Raw genomic sequence first — 19,096 nt, 5'->3', positions numbered from 1 at the left:
TGGGTGCCCCCGACACAATGGACGAGAAGCGTGCAGGTGAGGCCCTATTGTACACTACTAGAGTACTTTAGCTTACATAACTTGTATTGGTAGAGTATTTGCATGAATATGTCAGATAAGACAGTAGTTGTGGACTGGGTTTGGTAATGCATATAAGTGCACATCTATGGTGATGGGCAGCGTATTTTGTAAAATTGGGGGTTGTATTGTTAATGTGCAAAAATGCTGCTTCCCCCCTGTACCAAGGCCACATGTTGACAGTACCTCTCTGCCACACCTATTTGTCTCCCTCTGGTCTACTGGGACAGCAGTCTGTAGCTGGTGAGTATGTAATTGTTTTGTTGTGCTTTGCCAATATACACCTAGCCATATTGTTTGATGTCCATGTTCACTTGTGGTGGTGATAACTGCAGTGGATCACATTGGTCACCACAGGGGCCTATCTGAGGGGTAATGTAACATTCTTGCAGCATACCTCACAACCTGTCAGTGCAAGACATCTGGACACAAACCAACAAACTGGGGAGACAAATAGGCTATGGTAGGGACATGTACGAAACATTAATCCTATACAGTGGATACCACAGTGTACACACCCCTGTCAAGATGCCAAGTGTTTCTTAAATATACAATGAGAGACCACAATATTACATTCCACACCTTTTCCATTCTGTGATGTGACCATAACATGAACAATTAACTTGTAAAACCAAGCAATATGTTTGGCCACCAAATATGGGGTATACAAACCTTATATCATGATGGATGCATATCTGAGCACAAATAACATATTGTGGGAGCAGCTTGTGGTGTACTGACAGCATTCACTCTGCTTGGGTACACACCTGCCATCAGGTACAGAGACTCAATGTAACAACAAATAACGGTCCACTGTCAGAGCGGTGTATTCATAAAATTTGCTCAGTTGCCTGTACCAGACGCAGACATGACTTGCACACATCTTACAAAGCAGCATAGGGATCTTATATTTGAAAGGTATCAGTCAGGAGTAGGGTACACCAAAATTACCACAGCATTGCATATACCATGGAACACTGTAAAGACAGTCATCAAAAGGTGGATTAAATATGGGACAACAATGCTGTTGAAAAGAACCAAATGTCCTTCCAAAGCAGATGACAAGACATGTTGAGACCTGGTCAGGGAGGCTGCCAGGAGACATGCAGCAACACTGAGGGACTTGCAGGACTCTCTGGCAAGTACTATTTCTGTAGTACATGTGGCAACAATTGTCTGTATTCTGAATGTGTCTGGCCTATGGGGAGGTAGATAGAAGCATTTACCCACATCAAACACCATCCAGGGCTGTGTACAGTTAGCAAAACATAACATCAAGTCTCCCAAAGGCATGTGCTGCAATGTGTAATGCTGTCATGAGATCAAGGTTCAAACCTACAGACAGTATTCCTAAAGCTATGTGTGGTGCACAAGCAACACCTCACCTCACCTGAGGACCACCATCCACACGTTGAAGCTTGATGGTGGCAGTGTCCAGAATTAGGGTTGCTGTTCATTAGCTGGAACTAGGCCTGTAGACATGGTGGAGGGAATTCTGAACAGTTACAAATAACACTCATGTCTGTGCCAAAGCCGTCAAGCATCTGCAATATGTCCGAGGATGGAGAAGGGTTTCAGCTTCCAACACAACAATGAACCGAAGCACACATCCAAAGCTAGCTAAGAATGGCTCTATCCGAACACAATCAAGGTTATGAATTGGGCCAGACAAAGCCTATACTCAACACCAATAGTAAACCACGAGTGTGACCTCCAAAGGCTGTGCACATGAGCTGGCCTTGTTATCTGACATAGTTGGGGGACCTTTGTAGGGAAGACTGTCCAAATAATGCCAAGGCAAGATGTGCCATGCTAATATACCCCTTCCCAGGAAGAGCAACAGCTGTAATTCAATTAATAGGTGCTTCAACCAAGCATTGGTTTAAGGGTGTTCATAGCTATGCAATTGCACTATTCTATCTCATTCAGTATCTTCACAACTAACACATTTGTTTCTTGATTGGATTGCACAGGTCATATGTCACATATAAGGTGTGTAATGTTTTCAAATGCAGTAATGTGGTCTCATTTTATATCACAAAAGAGGCTAGTGTGTACGCTTATCATGTCCATGTTACACTAAGAAGGTCATTGGTGTAACCAGATGTGATTGCACATATACTCACTGCTGCTGATGAGATTTGCAAATCAAATGTATGTCATTAACTGGTGACATCAGTCCTCATATCATCCCAGTTATGTGTCAGACAAACACATAGGGGTTGCGAGAAAAAGAGCAAACATAAGTGCCAGACATCTACAGATTCAGCAATGATTTGTACAGTTGTGATGTGTGGTCTACAGTAGATGCCAGTGTGCTATACAAGTGCACAGCAATAATGTGTCCATGGGTGCAATGTGTGTTAGGGGAAGGGATGTCACCTACTAACGTGACTCATGCATCACAGAGATGTAGATTGTTAGTAACAAAGTTTAAGAATGGCTGCAATGCATGATGTTGAGGGCCATGTGTCATGCATGTCAACTGTTGGGTAATATGAGGTCTGTGTAATATCTTTGTGCCACTTCATCTGTAACTGTGTGTGTGTGTGTGTGTGTGTGTGTGTGTGTGTGTGTGTGTGTGTATGTGTGTGTGTAAGTAAACCATACTATACAGGTATTAAATTAGATATATTGTCTTCCCCTTACAGGTGGCGATGGGGGTCAGTGTCCCTCCCACGTGGAAGCTGATGTCAGTGTCTCTGCAGACTCTGACAATGATGATAGGCATAGTGAGGCACAGGCGGGGTTGTCAGGGGCTGAATCTGTGCCATTGGTTGGCATCCCACTTTTGTCCAGCCCATCCCCGCGCACAGTCACAATGCCCACACATGCCCCATCACCAGTGGCCGTAGATGAGGGACAGTTGGCAGGTGGTGGCATAGGAAAGGAAAGTATGGTGACTAGGGCAAGTGTTTCTGTAGCCACCAGCCATAGCTGGATAACAGGTGAGGTCCCACACAGGCAGAAGGACAGGGGTGTATGGAGGAGGAGTAATGCCCATCATGGTCATGCCAGAAGTGCAACAGCAGGTGTCACCAGACGCATGTTTTGGACCATCATGGAGGCACAGACATGTATGGAACATCACACTAGACAGACTCTCAGGGTCCAGATGGCAAATCTTCCTGCTATGTGTGACAACATCCCTCATCTTGCAGATGCCCACTGTTATTATGCTGAGGTCATGGACAGACAGTTGGGTGAGATGGTGTCCCTCCTTAACTGTGGGATGTCTGCGTTAGAGCTTGTGGTGGGAGTTGGCCATCCACGTGGACATAGGACAGCACCACAAACAGCTGAAGGTCTACGTGGCCGTGCAACATCTCGCTACTGCTCCTGTAGTGGTAGTACCAGCACGAATGCAGGAAGGGTGCTGTCCACACCACAATGCAGCAGGCCATGGGCACATGACCCTGGCCGGTCCCAACAGGGAAGCAGATCCAGCAGGCATTAGTCAGCATCAGGGAGCACTACTCTGTCAGGCCTTGGGCTTGGTGGTGCCAGTGGAACCTCTGGCAGGCCTAATTCCCATGTCCATGGCTGGACACAGTGAACTGTACAGCCTGCCATGTATGGTCCACAGCTGTCCAACATAACCCTGTATAGGCAGCAACATGGCAGAACTGTGTGCATCCATACACAAACATCACCATCACAGCTAGGGCACATCCATACTTACACACACCACCTCTGCATGGCCCATGTAATACACAACCCCCAACCCATACCCATTATTTCAATAAACTGGCCCAGCCTAGGCCTCTGGCAAACCCACACCACACCCTGTGTATATGATAACACCTGTGTCACATCCCTGTCATCCATACCATCAAAGCAGGGACATGCTAACATGGTTCTGATGCACAGGGTGAGTTCAGTACAGTTTAGCAATGTAATGCTGTGTAAAGTTTTGTCAGCCAGCATGTTTAATGGTTACATGTCAGAGTGTGTAGCTGTCCAGCCAAGATGCATTATTGCTGTTAACACTGGCTGACTGTGGTCACCATAATGTATTCTGTTTATGTTCTAGGTGTCTGTCTGTCAGGAGGATGTAGCCCTGCAGTCGTTTTCTACAAGGAGTATGGCAGTGTGGTAACACATTGACTGTGCCATGTCCAGGGTAGAGCTGTACACAATTAACAGGTCTGTATAACAGTTATTGCATGTGCCACATGGCTGATAGGGTTGAGGGGTGTATACAGATAAGTGCATGGTGGCTGATGTCAGCAGCTCTTGTACAGTGGACAATGGTAAGTGTACTGGGTGGAACACACCAAAGGTTTGTGAATACCAGACACACAGAGGCTATTGTGTTGATGTAACACACAGAGAATACTGTTCACGCACACACACACACACACACACACACACACACATACACACACACACACACACACACACACACACACACACACACACACACACACACACACACACACACACACACACACACACACACACACACACACACACGTGCGTGCACACAGGATCACGTTTGCCAACATTGGGTTTGACACCCCCACCCATATAGTTATTGGTAGTACAGTGTTAGGTACTTATCACAAGGGGCACAGAGCTCATAGTGTGTTGTGTTTCTGAAATACATGTAGAGTGATTAACATCACATGCTCTTGTAAGGTATGGCACTGGGTGGTGTAGATGGTGTGACAGTTTTCATACTACTGTCACACATGAGCGTGCACACTCCCAAACACTACTGTATACACCAATGCACACACACACACACACACACACACACACACACACACACACACACACACACACACACACACACACACACACACACACACACACACACACACACTTGCCAGTACTGACATTAGCAGACCAACCTATCTTGTTCTTCGTAACATACTATTCCATACTGTTGCACAGGGCTGATAGGGCTGCAGAGTGTCTACAGATACCATTACAGTTGATGTGAACAACAGACCTCATCCAGTAGACTTAGGAATGTGGACCATAGCATAGATATGAATCCATGGCATATATGTCATTTACACACACACACACACACACACACACACACACACACACACACACACACACACACACACACACACACACACAATACACTTCTTTCACACACATTTGCCAGGACTGGGAGTAGAACTCCTATCTATTTATTGTTACTACATTGTTACACATTTATCACATGCACCATGGAGGTTATGGGGTGACACTTGTCCAAAGCTACTTCTACAGCGAGGAACATCACCAGGCCTTGCAAATTTTGGCAATGAGAGATGTACTGGGTGAGAGAGGCCACAAAATACTGTAACCTACACATATACACACTTACACACAATAATACACACACACACATATTTTCAAGGACTCATATTAGAACTCTTAGCTATGTGGTTGTTGGCATTATAGTGTTATGCAGTTCACACACACAACACAGAGCTTATAGGTTGTGGAGTGTCCCAAGGTACCTATATAGTGAATAACATGTACAACACTTGTAAGTTATGGCAATGGTAGTTGTACTGGGTGAGATAAGCCACCAACTACTTTCACCCACATGTTTACACACTCATAAACACTCTCAAAACACACTAATGCACACACACACATTTTACAGTCCTGCGATCCATGGTTTCAAAGAGTCATAGGTGTGTACGTGGCAAATGGCCATGGAGGCTTTACAAAGCTAGCCCATGGGAATACACTGGCATCATGCCACCTGATGATACTCCCCAGTGTGTGTACTGAGTATAGTCACTGTAGTGATCCCCAGGGTGGGTATTCTATTCCCCATTCACTCCTCCTGATATCTCTTGAAGAGGACCGGTGCTGTGCTTGGCTTGACATGTGTGTGGTGTCTATTCCATGGCATGGCCAGTCTCTGGGTTGTGCACCTGTCCCTCCAAGCATGTCCTATTGATTGTGAGGATGGGGTTGGGTATTTGGGGCATGTCATGTGGACAGATTGGTGTCCACGGATGTAGAATTCCTGACAGAATTGGGTCAGACATGGCTGTGTATGTCAGGCAGAGATCACACCTATGTAGGCAATATGAGACAGAGACTCAGTACAGTTGCTGGAGTCTGTCCATATGGGGCAAGTATGTAGTACCTAAGGTCCTCTTTGTGAGGTACATTTGCAGCATCTCCTGTTGTTGCTGGTGTCCAGTGGGGTACTTGGCAAATGGGCCATAGTACACACTGATTGGCCTACTGAGGGGTGTGTACAGGGAAGCACTGTCCTTTTATTTCCCAGACTCCACACCCTGAGTCAGGAGTAGTGACACATGCAAGGATATTTGGAAGACAGTGGCGCTGTGGTGGTCACCATACAGCTCATTATCAACCTCTGTTCCCAGTTCCTTTATAACAACATCACTGTTCAGTGGACTACCATCAGTGTATTACTTTATGTGAACAATGTCGTACCCAAGGGGGATGGTGGCACATCATCTGGTATTGAGCTTATATCCAGGGTTCTAACAACAGTCTTAGGTCTCAGAAAGGCCTTTGTATAGGATGTCAAGCTTGTGTGAGGGGATAATAATAGCACCCACCTTGCTTTCATCTGCAGACATTATTAGCCAGGGCACCTTTGTATTGGGCTAGTCCTCAGAGGTGTGGATCCCAATCATGAGGAAACCCAGGTCCACAACCTGTGGGACTCCACTTGTGACTGTTCAGCATTCTGAGATGGGGTATGCTGCTTTCACACTGTGGGTTCTATCTGTGAACCAGTTTGCAGTCCACCTACTGATGTAGGTGTGGCTGCCTACCTGACTGTGTTTGTGTATGATTCCTGAATGGGGAGCAATATCCAAGGATTAGATGGACAGCCTATCTTGTTATCTATCCCACACTGTCACATAGTTATTGCACATGACACAATTCTTATACGGCTGATGAGTGTCTACAGGTCCATCTACAGTGGATGGCAACTGTGGGCCTTGTAATGTGGACACTGGGACAAGTATTGGGTAGGCAACAGCAAAAAGTTGCAAAACCCACCCCCCAATGGTATGGTTCTCACACAAACACAAGAACCCACCCACAGAGTGGATACTATTCAGACACAGAGATACACACACACACACACACACACACACACACACACACACACACACACACACACACACACACACACACACTCACAGACACACACACACACACACACACACACACACACACACACACACACACACACACACACACACACACACACACACATACACACACACACACACACACATTTGGCCAGACTGAAATGAGAATCCCTACCTATTTATTTCTACTACAGTGTTACGCATTTATCACACACACCATGGAGCTTATAGGGTGACAGTTGTGCAAAGGTACTTTTAAGGTGAGGAACATCATCAGCCCTTGTAAAGTATGGCAATGGGTGATGTACTGTGTGAGAGAGTCACAAAATACTTTAAACTACACATATACACACGTACACACACACACATTTGACAGAATGGGGATTAGAACTCCTACCTGTTTATTTCTACTATAGTGTTATGCAGTTACAGCATGCGCCACAGGGCTTATGGGACTAAGGCCTGATGGAAGGAACTTCTAAGGTGACTGCTATCTGCAGGACTGCTAAAGTAGGGAAAGGGGATGTGTACTGGGTTTGAATGGACCCAAAAGCTTTTAGTTGTAAACACACACTCACACACACACTTTTATACTTGCCAGCACTGAGATTAGATCTCCTACCTCACTAGTTATTTCTACTATAGTATTATACAGGTACCACAGCAGCCACAGAGCTTATGGGGCTAAAGCATGATGGAAGGCACTTCAAAGGTGACTGATATCTGCTGAGGAAAGGGGAAGTGTACTGGGTTTGAATGGACCCAAAAGCTTATAGTTGCAAACACACACAGACGCACACACACATACACACACACACACACACACACACACACACACACACACACACACACACACACACACACACACACACACATGCTTTTACATTTGCCAGGACTGAGATTAGAACTCCTGCCTAACTAGTAATTTCTACTATAGTGTTATGCAGTTATCACATGCACCATAGAGCTTTTGGGGTTGAGGCCTGATGGCAGGCACTTCTAAGGTGACTGACATCTGCAAGACTGCTAAAGTAGGGAAAGGGGAAGTGTACTGGGTTTGAATGGACCCAAAAGCTTTCAGTTGTAAATACAAACACTTTTATATTTGCCAGGACTGTGATTAGAACTCTGACCTAACTAGTTATTTCTACTATAGTGTTATGCAGTTATCGCATGAGCCACAGAGCTTATGGAGCTGAGGTCTGATGGAAGGCACATCTAAGATGACTGATATCTGCAGGACTGCTAAAGTATGGAAAAGGGAAGTGTACTGGGTTTGAATGGACCCAAAACACACACACACATTTACATTTGCCAGGACATAGATTAAAACTCCTACCTAACTAGTTATTTGTACAACAGTGATATGTATTTATCACACACACCACACAGCTTATGGGGCTGAGGCCTGACAAAAATGACTTCTTTGGTGACAGACATCTTCAGGACTGCTAAGGTGGGGCAATGGGAAGTGCACTGGGTGGGGAATCCTGTTCATTTCTAGATCCTACTGACATTTCTCTAAGTGTATGAGCATGTCCAATATGTCCTTCTATAGTACATGTGGGACTCCATTCCACGGATTGTTGTACTCCAGCCTGGTTTGTTTTGTGCTACAGCCATACCTCTCAACCTGTTGGTGCAGGATATCTGGAGATAGCCTATCAAAATGGGGGGACAATGGGCCATACAGTGATTGTGACAATTTCTCAAAGTAATGTATAGGTTGTTAGGGTTACAGGGCTAGTTTTAGCAGGCATCTGACATATATTCCATTTGACACTGTATTAACATGTAATAACATGTATTGTTTCAGTACCTCATGACATGCCTCCTCAGATCATCACAGTGATTTACCAGAGGAATACAGGATGGATGATGCACACACCAGGTTTATGGGCCAAATGCTATGCATTCGTGCACAATCCAGCCTGCTGAGAGGTGTGCCTACAAGCAATTGACTGCTGGTGCTGTGGAAATGGTCCAGCACCTTGGTGATATATTACAATCGTGGAATCTCTATGCATTTATGTTCTGGCCTGGTCTGATTTCCAGTCCACAGTTGGGTAATATAAGTCAGACAGGATCAGGGTGACAGGCAGACTCCAGATAGATTTGTAGGGGATACGATATGTGGGGTGTGTGTGTCCTGGGTCAGATATGTTTGCCTATAGCTACCAGTACTTTGCATTGGGTTCTCCTCAATGGTTGACTGCACTTGGAGGGTCTTGTGTGTGTCAAACTGTTTGACCAGCCTGGAGGTGTGTGTTTGTCACACATATATGTATGGCCCACCTAATTTTGCTTGGATGGCCACATGTTGGGGTCAGGATGTTGCACAGGATGAGTGATCAGGGAAGGGTGTGTTACTCCCCATGGCTGTGGCCCAGGGTTCTGTGGGTGCAGACATGTCACCATCTTCCAGGGTTAGGACTGCCTGCAGTGAGTGCATTCCCATGTCTAAACTCCTAGCCCTGCCTGTCGACTGTACATAATATCACAGAATGTCCACATCCATGACTCGTATATTTTGTTGGTTACCCAAACAAGTGTGGTTTTCAAGAAAAAGTGTTTTGCAAGTCACTCAGGGTTGAAGTCAGATATTACTGACAGTTGACATTGCAGTTCCAGACTTCGTTCCCATCAGATATTCCATGCTAATACAAATCATTCCATCAATTTTATAACATTATTAGAGCAATATTTCACAGGTGTTCTTCTCTTTGGAACTTCATAACCCCATTATTCATGGCTTTGTCCAGATTTCTGGCTTCCTGAGGATGGCAGGTTTGCTCCTAGCAGTTATCAGCATGGCCTTTCTTTGCATTTTATGGACTGTGTTATGTTGGTGTTATGGACCCCATGACACTCCCTAACAGGGCACTGTGGGTGAGGCATAAGCATTTGCCAGAGGCCTGTAGGCCTGGTGTGACAAATGCAAGCCATCTGTAGCAAGGCAGTGCATTCTAATGATCATATGTTCCCAGGCTGCCGGCAGTAGACACCCCTGGGATGGCACCAGTAAGCTGACGATGGACGTTACTGACAATTGCTTTCTGTTACTATTGCGCCATCACTCTGGGTGACAGCTAGATGCTGCTTAAGGCTAGGAACATGTTACTGCATTTCTATGGGAGTATGAGGGGGGCGACACATCTGTACATGATACACATCTGCACAGACTGTGTTGATATTTGCTTAACATTTTGGTCCTATTTACCATAGTGGTGTGCCCTATCTTTCAGACTACAGGCATAACAGTATCGACCACAGGTCAGATTGTTCTGGCATAGACAATTGTAGTTTCAGACTTCTTACCTTTCAAAGCCATACTTCCAGTGCTAGACCTGCTGTGATATCACTGTGTAAAAGTCTGTGGGTAGGGATTTCATGAATGTCGCCATGTGGGGGCCTTTGCCAGGCATTTCTGTATGGTTTTCTACATATGATCTGCTGGGTGAGGCTGATGGTGGGTATGGGACTCCCACTTTGACATTCATGCATGTGGCCTATGACCCCCCCCCAGTTATTTGGCTCACCACATATACTGCAGTGGTATTTGTCAACTAGGGTGGTACTGCATAGTGTGAGTAGGGCAGTACTGGGGATACACTTCCTGCTGTCCCACAGAGCTGTCAATTGTCTGCTGCTATCCCAGTTAGCCACCCTATTCCCTTGCATGCATGATCAATAGCATAGACATGCTATCAGAAAATTCCACTCTATTCGTTTATTTTGTTACGGAGACTGATTTACCTTTTGCCTGTGGCTGTTGTGAGGATGGTGCTTGAGGGCTGACTATGTTGGATGCATGCAATACACTGCCTAAACATGGTAAGGTACAGGTGGTGTGATGTTTGGCATCCATTTTACTATGTGTGTGAGTCAGAGAGAGAGAGAAAGAGATCAGTCCCTGGGTCCCTACAGTGTCAGTGTATGTGCTATGCATTGCCTCTTTGCCAAGGCCAGGGCATACTGGGCACAGCTCCATCAACCTGCAGGGGCAGGCTCAGGATATTCCTCCTCTGAGTCACTCTGTACCTGTAGAGGCCTTAGCAATGCTGGGGGGCTGTGTGGCCCCTCCCCATTTTGGTCCTGCTGCAGCTGTTTCCGCAGGATCATATTGTATAGCATGGCACATACTATGAACATGTGTACACATGTGGCTGGAGAATACTGCAAGACTCCACTGGATATGTCAACGCAGTGGAACCATGACTTGAGCATCTAAAATACACGCTCTATAATGATCCTGGTTTGTGCATGTGCCTCATTATGGCATTCTTGTGTGGAGGCGTGTGCATTTCTTATGAGTGTCATCATCCACAGCTCCAGGGTGCAGCCAGCATCCCCCACCAGCTGGCCATATGGGGTGTCCCCAGTGTTAAACGCCTGGTACAGCTGTGATGAATGCCAGATGGATTCGTGACAGCTTCCAGGGCTGCCAGCACACACATTCATGATAATGCCCTGGGCATTGCACATGACCTGGCAGCTGATGGAGGGGAAGCCCTTGCGGTTTATGCAGACCCTACCCCGTTCACTAGGTGGTGCTTTGATGTGGATGTGTATGCAGTCTATGGAACTCAGTACCTCTGGGTAGTCTGCTCCACTGTGGAAGATACGCATACTGCTGGTCCTCTCCTCACGTGTGCTGGGGAAGTGAATGTGCTCAGCTACATGTGTTTGCATGGCATCCAGGAAAATACAGTTGTGTACACTTACCATAAATGTAGATGTTCGTGTGTATTCACTGTTGCAGTCATTACATTTGGGTTACCCCTGCCAGGGTAGCCCTCGGCCTGCCAGAATATCAGAGACTTAGTATTTCTGCGTCGGTTGCTGTCAGGTCATCAGTAGTATAAAGTAAGGCAGCCAATGCCATTACATCAGTTCATCTTGCCCTACCATGTAAGGAGCCCCCAAGTAGGAGGCCAGGTTCTGCTGGAAGAAACCCCACCAGTGTAAAATAAATACCAATATGTCCCTTGTAAGGAAAGGAGAACAACAAGTTAGAATGGTAATAAAAGGAGAAAGAGAAGAAGAAAGGGGGATGGAGGGAGGGAAACCAGGACTGCAACAGTGAATACACTCGAACATCTACATTTATGGTAAGTGCTGTACATTCAACTTTTCAGACATTTCATCTAACCTACTTGTAGAAGGAATGAATCAAATTTCTGCATTCAAACTGCTAGTGTTTGGCTGAATTTCACACAATAAAAGGAATCCAGGAGGGTGCAGATGAGTAATATTTCCAGTAAGTCATATATTTATATAGCGCCATATACACAGAATCTTAGGAGCAAATATATATTCTTCACTTATCCAGATTCTGCCTTCTAAGGTATGGCAGATATTTCTAGCACTGCTATGCATTGCCATGTTAGGAGGCTTAATAGATAACACACAGAGACAAGATACATGGTCTAACCTCCATGAGATTTTTAATCCAATTGAGTTCTGTATATGTTTTATGTATTACAACACATGAAAATCATTGTAGCTAACTCATTAGCCTTAAAGCTGCATACCTTATATCAAACACCTTCTTTTTCAGCTGAACATTAATGTAGGTCTGTTTCAGAAAATCCCTTCACATTTTTCCATATCTTTCTCTGACTTCCCTATATCAGTCTACCCTAGCTTCCATTTTATCATTTTTAAAACTTGTTCTAACACTCCCTATAAACCTACTCATTCCATTGTGTTCCATGTTCTCTACTTTCTACACTGTTATACTAGAATTGCCACCTTGTCAAATGCCATAAGTCGGACATTTTTTGTAGAAACGTGAGATGTTTCCGAGCAAAACATAGCCAGGGCCAGTGAAAAGTACAGAACTTCACTTTTTTGCCCAAATAAAAGTTTATTATTTTACCTTTTGAGTTGTGTATGCTACTTTATATAACATTTAGGTGTTTCAGATACAAAACAACTACTCTATGCAACTGTTAAAGAAAACATAGGAATTTTTTTGTCCAAAAATCTCAGGACGTGCCATTTTTTAGTTTCTTTGCAGGTCACAACTGCCCAAAGATGGACAGGTGGTAACACTAAGTTATACAAAGTCATTTTAAATCCTACTGAAAACCTCTCTTTATTCTTTCCAAATAACATGCATCAAGCACTTTACATATCCTACTGTTTTACTACCAAATACACATCCCTAATTTTTGGTATACTCTGATTTTATCTGTTATTGTATACATAAACAGATGTAGCAGCAGTTCATTTGAGTTTCTCTGCATTTCCAAATGATCTGTGTAATAATCTACCCACAAAGAGATAAATGGGGATGTTAAATGATTATGCTACTTTCTCATGAATATTAAACTGCAAAAGTTACCTATAACCTCCATGGGATTGCTAGGAGTAGAGACTGAACTTGGTCCTTCTAAACATTTTTTCAGCTATGTCTGAATCAAAGTGCTACTTTAATACTTAATTTCTCACTCAATAGCCTAGGCTATAAAATCTTCAACTCTATGAAAGTTAGAATCAGCAGTCTGCTGTCTGGCACTGGATGGGATTCACTTATTGAATGATATAGGGTATAGTCACAGCTACTCAAGTCTAGTTGAGGAACAGCATGCCTTTGTTTTTTGTAAACATCCTCTTTACACATAGAGAAGCAGAGATAATTCTGAAAAGTTATACAAAATGTCTTACAGTATAAACGGATGCTTCTGATTCCAGACTTCTTCCTGTGTTGCCCTGCAAAACAATAAAATTAACTAAGTAAATAATAATAATAATAATAATAATAATAATAATAATAATAATAATAGCAACAACAATAATAAAAACAGGTTGACAAACATCAGTCTTACAAATTCATACTTCTCCATGATATTTACTTGCACTTTTTTTTTCTTTTTCTTTCTCTTTCTTTGTTTCTCCATTCCTTCAGTCCAGTTTTGGTAAAGGTATTGCTATTGTGTGTTTTAATTAATTTAATCTTTGCTTCTTTCCTGTTTTTTTTTCATAAAGTAAGATACCATTACTAAATATTTATGTTCTGTATACAATATGACATAAACAGCAGACCCAGTGTTATTTTTAGGGATCCACCTTTCCTTGCTGTTCCAGAAGCTACTGTCTTTTTTATCATGGTCTTCAGATAACTGATAAGAAGTATTTTTAGTGAGATTTGCAGATTTCTGGAAAATGCAGTTCTGTAAGGGATTACTTCCTTTATCAGAACACTTATCTGTTCTCCATTTTATTATATTTGGTAGACCCAGTAATGAAAATATTAAGTTAGATAATAAAGATTGCACCAACATCACAGAGGGATAAAGACCTGATTACTTCCCAGAACAACCTGATATCAAGTAACAGGTCAGGTGCTTCATGGCATATGCATGTGAGAAGGATGTGCCCAGCCTTCGGGGGCTGCATTCAGTGGCACATGCACATAGTTTGATTTCACAGGTGGAAACCAGAGAAACAACCACATGGTGCCTCATGTGTGGGTAAGACAGTCATGCTAACATTATCCCTTGCAGAAGTGAGGAGTGGTTCAGCACTGATACACACTGCATGCAATAACCATGGGCTGTTTCTGGTGGGTGCATGTAAGTAGGGCATAGCATAAAACAACAACAAATAAAAAAAGATCCCAAGCTACCCAATGCCTGTGCAAAAATAGCCCCTCCCAGCCAATCCCTGCCCCTACGAGGGGGAAAGAGTGCACTGATTTGATGGGAGGGGGATGGTGACTGGCAAGTAGCAGAGTCAAAATGGAACAAATAATGTTAGACAATAAAAATCTTATATAAATGTTTAAATCAGTGTTATGCTCAGACATGAAAAAGGAGCTGATTATTGATTTGACTGCTTGCAAAACAGAAATAAAGAGGCATAAAATCTGTACAGACTGGTAAAATGTAGTGAAAACTCACAGAATAGTTTTGCAAAAATGCTGAAATTTACTCACACGTACAATGAATGGATGATGTAGCTGACCAAAGATGGCAATATGGTAATAGAGAATGGAAGCTGGTGTACTCAAAACATTTTAACAGACACAGGGATAGCTGGTAACTAAGAAGAATCTAGCACTTACTGTACATTCTGTCTGTGGGTCACAAAGAAAATACAGCATGTTTAACTGGTAAATATTACTGTGTCTGTAGTGCTGCTGTCACCGCTGAACTGCACAAAACCCCAGTATTCTAATCAGAGCTCATTGTTTTAGGGTTGATAGGACAGTACTCAGCATCATCTGTGACATGTGAAATGTGACATTTACATCGCACAGAACAGGAAAGGTGGGCTGTCCAATCTGTCACAGAGGATGGAAATGTGCTCCATAGAATTCTCATGGCCTCTGGGTGATAAACTGCATGCTGTGGTATCCTCAATAGGCTAATGGGACAGAATTATCAGCTACATTTTGTGACACGTTAGAAACTACACTACATTCTCCAGAACCTACAGAATAGTGAATCACTATGCAAGCATTCCACATAGTGGCAGGTATGCCACTACTTCTCAGAGCAATGCAATGCATATACTTATGCCCCATAGGGTTAGCACAGAATGGTGTATATGAAGAGGAAGGGATTCTGTTCATCATTTGCCAGATGGTATGCAATGGAAATGACATTATCACCAGTGTCTCCTGGAAGTACCATAGCAGTACTGATAATGCTTATATATCGCAAATGAGAATCCGCTGCTGAGTATTCATCAAGGACAATGAACCATAAGTATTTACCACAAGTTTTACTGGCATGTATGTGTACCACTCAGCAAATCAGTGATACTGACTAATGAATGCTATGATAATATGGAGGCTGCAAAGACCTCCAGCTGACTAAACTCAGATGTTTTAGCTCTTCTTTCTTTATTTATTGGTTTTGTTGACTGGAAAGGTTTGGCTGGGTGGAAAACCCCTTTTCAGTGGTGCCCAGGAAGAAAAGTAACACACATGCATAGTGTGATGAATCATTTCAGCATATAATTGTAAGAATTAACAATGACTGTTTGAACATACAACAGTGAGAAAATAAAAACATTGACAAGATACATATAAATACATACAGATATAGTATAGTCATGATCCAGACAGTACAATGATAAGAAAAAAATATGATTTAGAACTGCAGCACCACAAGCCAGCATGTGAAATATGTAACACAGTAGCAGAGCCAGCTGCAGCACCACATACTCATTTATGTACTGAAACAGAAAGAGCAAATCATGTAGCTGACTTTAGCATGGCATCTCTCTCATTTTCTATGTCATCACACACTATGTTTGATGGCGTTCTGGACAGCAGCAGACACTAGCAGGTTTGTTAGATCTCTGCTGCCCTTGTCAGACTGTGAGTGAATCTGTAGTACAACACCAGCACCTTCATTGTCATTTTTACCAACTCCCTCCAATATCTGTCATAACTTCTGCTCTACCAAATCCCTCTTAACAAGATATGGCAGCTGTAGGTCTGGGGAAAAACATATCTGTGCTTGAACAAAACCAAATTGGCCTTCCATACAGCCTTTCTGCAGTATGCAGGCTGGTGATGACTTTGCTAGCCATGTCAAAATTACAACCTATAAGCAAGGGCAAACATGAATGGACATCAGACCACATAAATACTATGCACAGATCACTTGACATACAAGCAGTGGAATTTCAGGATAGTACCAGACATGCATATGACTACAGAAACAAATTTCTGGCCATCACTAAAAGAACTGGAAGATGAGTCTAGTGATGCAGGCAGAACGGATGGATGAGAAGATGTGGTCCATGAACACGATACTATATAAGAATCCCATAGCAAAGCACAGACTGTGTTCAGAGTAGCCTGCTCCATGAAATGGATATGACACACACACACACACACACACACACACACACACACACACACACACACACACACACACACACACACACACACACACACACACACACACAGACACACATGCTTGAGTACTAAATCCTTTTTGCAGAACCAACCCAACTGTGATATACTGCATTGTATCAGTGTGGTGGAAGAACACCAGCTGCAAATATGAAAACATATATGGACAGCTCTGTAGCTTACGGATATCCTTTATATATCAGTCTACAGCACTTACTTTGGACTCACCTGGTACAGCACAGGGAAAATTCTCTTCATGTCCCCTCCAGGTGCAGTGTCTTCCTGTAAAAGCACACCAGGAGAATACAGAAACTCTTCTTCAGGTGTGAGGAGTGGGACCTGACTTAGGTTCATCACTAGTGGCATTACTATCTAAAATTGCATCCCTATGTCTTTTCCTGTTGTGGAAATCCTTGTTTAGAACAATTAGAACATTTAGAACCCACTATTGCATTAATTTAAAGCAGCTGGGATGGCTTGAACTACAAAATCTGATTAAATTCCATCAACTATCTATAGCCCACAACACTCTTTACAAACCTTCCAAAACTCCTATTCTATCCACACTCATCACTCCCTATAAAAACTTGAAATCCTTAAGGTCTTCTCAGATACTTCTAGTACATACCACTAAACCATACAACAAGACTGGTGACTCCCTCTTTTCTAATATTGTTGGAAAAGCCTGGAATCTCCTCCCCAGTGAACTCTCTTCACTTCCCTCACTATCATACTTCAAAAACAAATTGAAAGTGATCCTCAGAACACACTGGTTATGCCCCTGTACTAAGCCTGACTAGTTATGTGTCTCTTAATACTTTGCTCTTCCTACCCCTTCTACTCATTAACTGTAATTCCTTCCTTATTATCCATAATACTATCTCCTTCTAGAACATCTTGATTGTACTAGCATGCTATGTTATGCCTGTATTCTGCACTGCTGAATTTACTGTGATAACCTGTAATATGCATTGTAAATATGATTTTTTTGTTTAATGTTTCCTTATTTGTTATATTGTTAATTTCATTGTTCTATCTTGGAGCTTATCTCCCCGGGCCTCTGCTGAAAATGGACATGTATCCAGTTAGACTAGCCTGGTCAACAAATGTAAAATAAAATAAAAATAAATAAATAATAATAAATAAATTGTTAGTTGGCTTCTGTAAGCTTGCACCATCTTTCACTGGCTACAATATCTTGAAAGCATTAGTCACTTGTATACAAAGGGATGCCCTTTGTGTGTACTCATTGTCATCACTGCTGTAACGCCTGTGGCCAGCAAGGTGTGCACTGCCTGGAATTCTGTGGTGTGATATACCTACTGGTGAACTAAATGATGATGTCCCTGTATCTTCTTACACAGTGGGCAACACCCAGTATTCCACTCCCCAGTGTGCATGTCTCAAGAGTGCACCTGACATCAGTCAGAAACATGTACATGCAGAACTGAATGTGCATCAGACCTGTACTTCCTGATGTGATGGGGTTTGACATGATGTATCTGGTAACCATTTGAAATGCTGGGGCCTGCTATAGTAAGTCATGTAATGCAGAGACTGAATGGCCAAAAAAAAAGAGTTATGTACTTACCATAACTTGGAATCTGTACTATCCAGTGTCATTATTCATCACGGATGGGTCTTGGATCCGACCTCGGATCCGAGCTGGCAACTGATGGACAGATCCAGAACATAAGCTCCTCCCCTTCCCATAACCTGTAACCCTCAGATTGAGTTTGCTGAATAAAGAAAAGGCAGCACCATCTGCCCAGGAGACTAAACTATCCCCAAGGAAAAAAACATCACTCCAGCTCTACCAGATCCCCAGAAGGAAAAGGAAGGAGGGCGGGAATGTTATGGAAAGCACACATTTCAAATTATGGTAAGTACATAACTCTTTATCTGATGTCATTATTCAGCACAGATGGGTCAGAGTCCCCAGCTATTATGAACCCTGGGTGGCCTCAAGGAAGGATATACCAGAGCACAGAGGAACCAAAGAAAGACCTGTTCCTTAACACCAAGTCCAACTTACAGTCCAAAA

General features: G+C 43.2%; 1 long non-coding RNA gene across 1 annotated transcript in view; it reads right to left on the bottom strand.

Annotated features, from left to right (window-relative positions):
* LOC122808074 overlaps window positions 1-13,902 on the bottom strand; it is a 302,624-nt gene extending 288,722 nt beyond the window's left edge. The window contains exon 1 of the long non-coding RNA XR_006365780.1: window positions 13,848-13,902. This is a non-coding gene — a long non-coding RNA (uncharacterized LOC122808074). The remainder of the gene's footprint in view (window positions 1-13,847) is intronic.
* Window positions 13,903-19,096: the final 5,194 nt, after the last annotated feature.

The sequence above is a fragment of the Protopterus annectens genome, chromosome 8.part0, assembly GCF_019279795.1.
Source record: "Protopterus annectens isolate FY-2018-M chromosome 8.part0, PAN1.0, whole genome shotgun sequence".
In the NCBI taxonomy this organism is placed as follows: domain Eukaryota; kingdom Metazoa; phylum Chordata; order Ceratodontiformes; family Protopteridae; genus Protopterus; species Protopterus annectens.
Note: the sequence above shows the minus strand (reverse complement) of the source record. Positions and strands in the feature narration are given on the sequence as shown.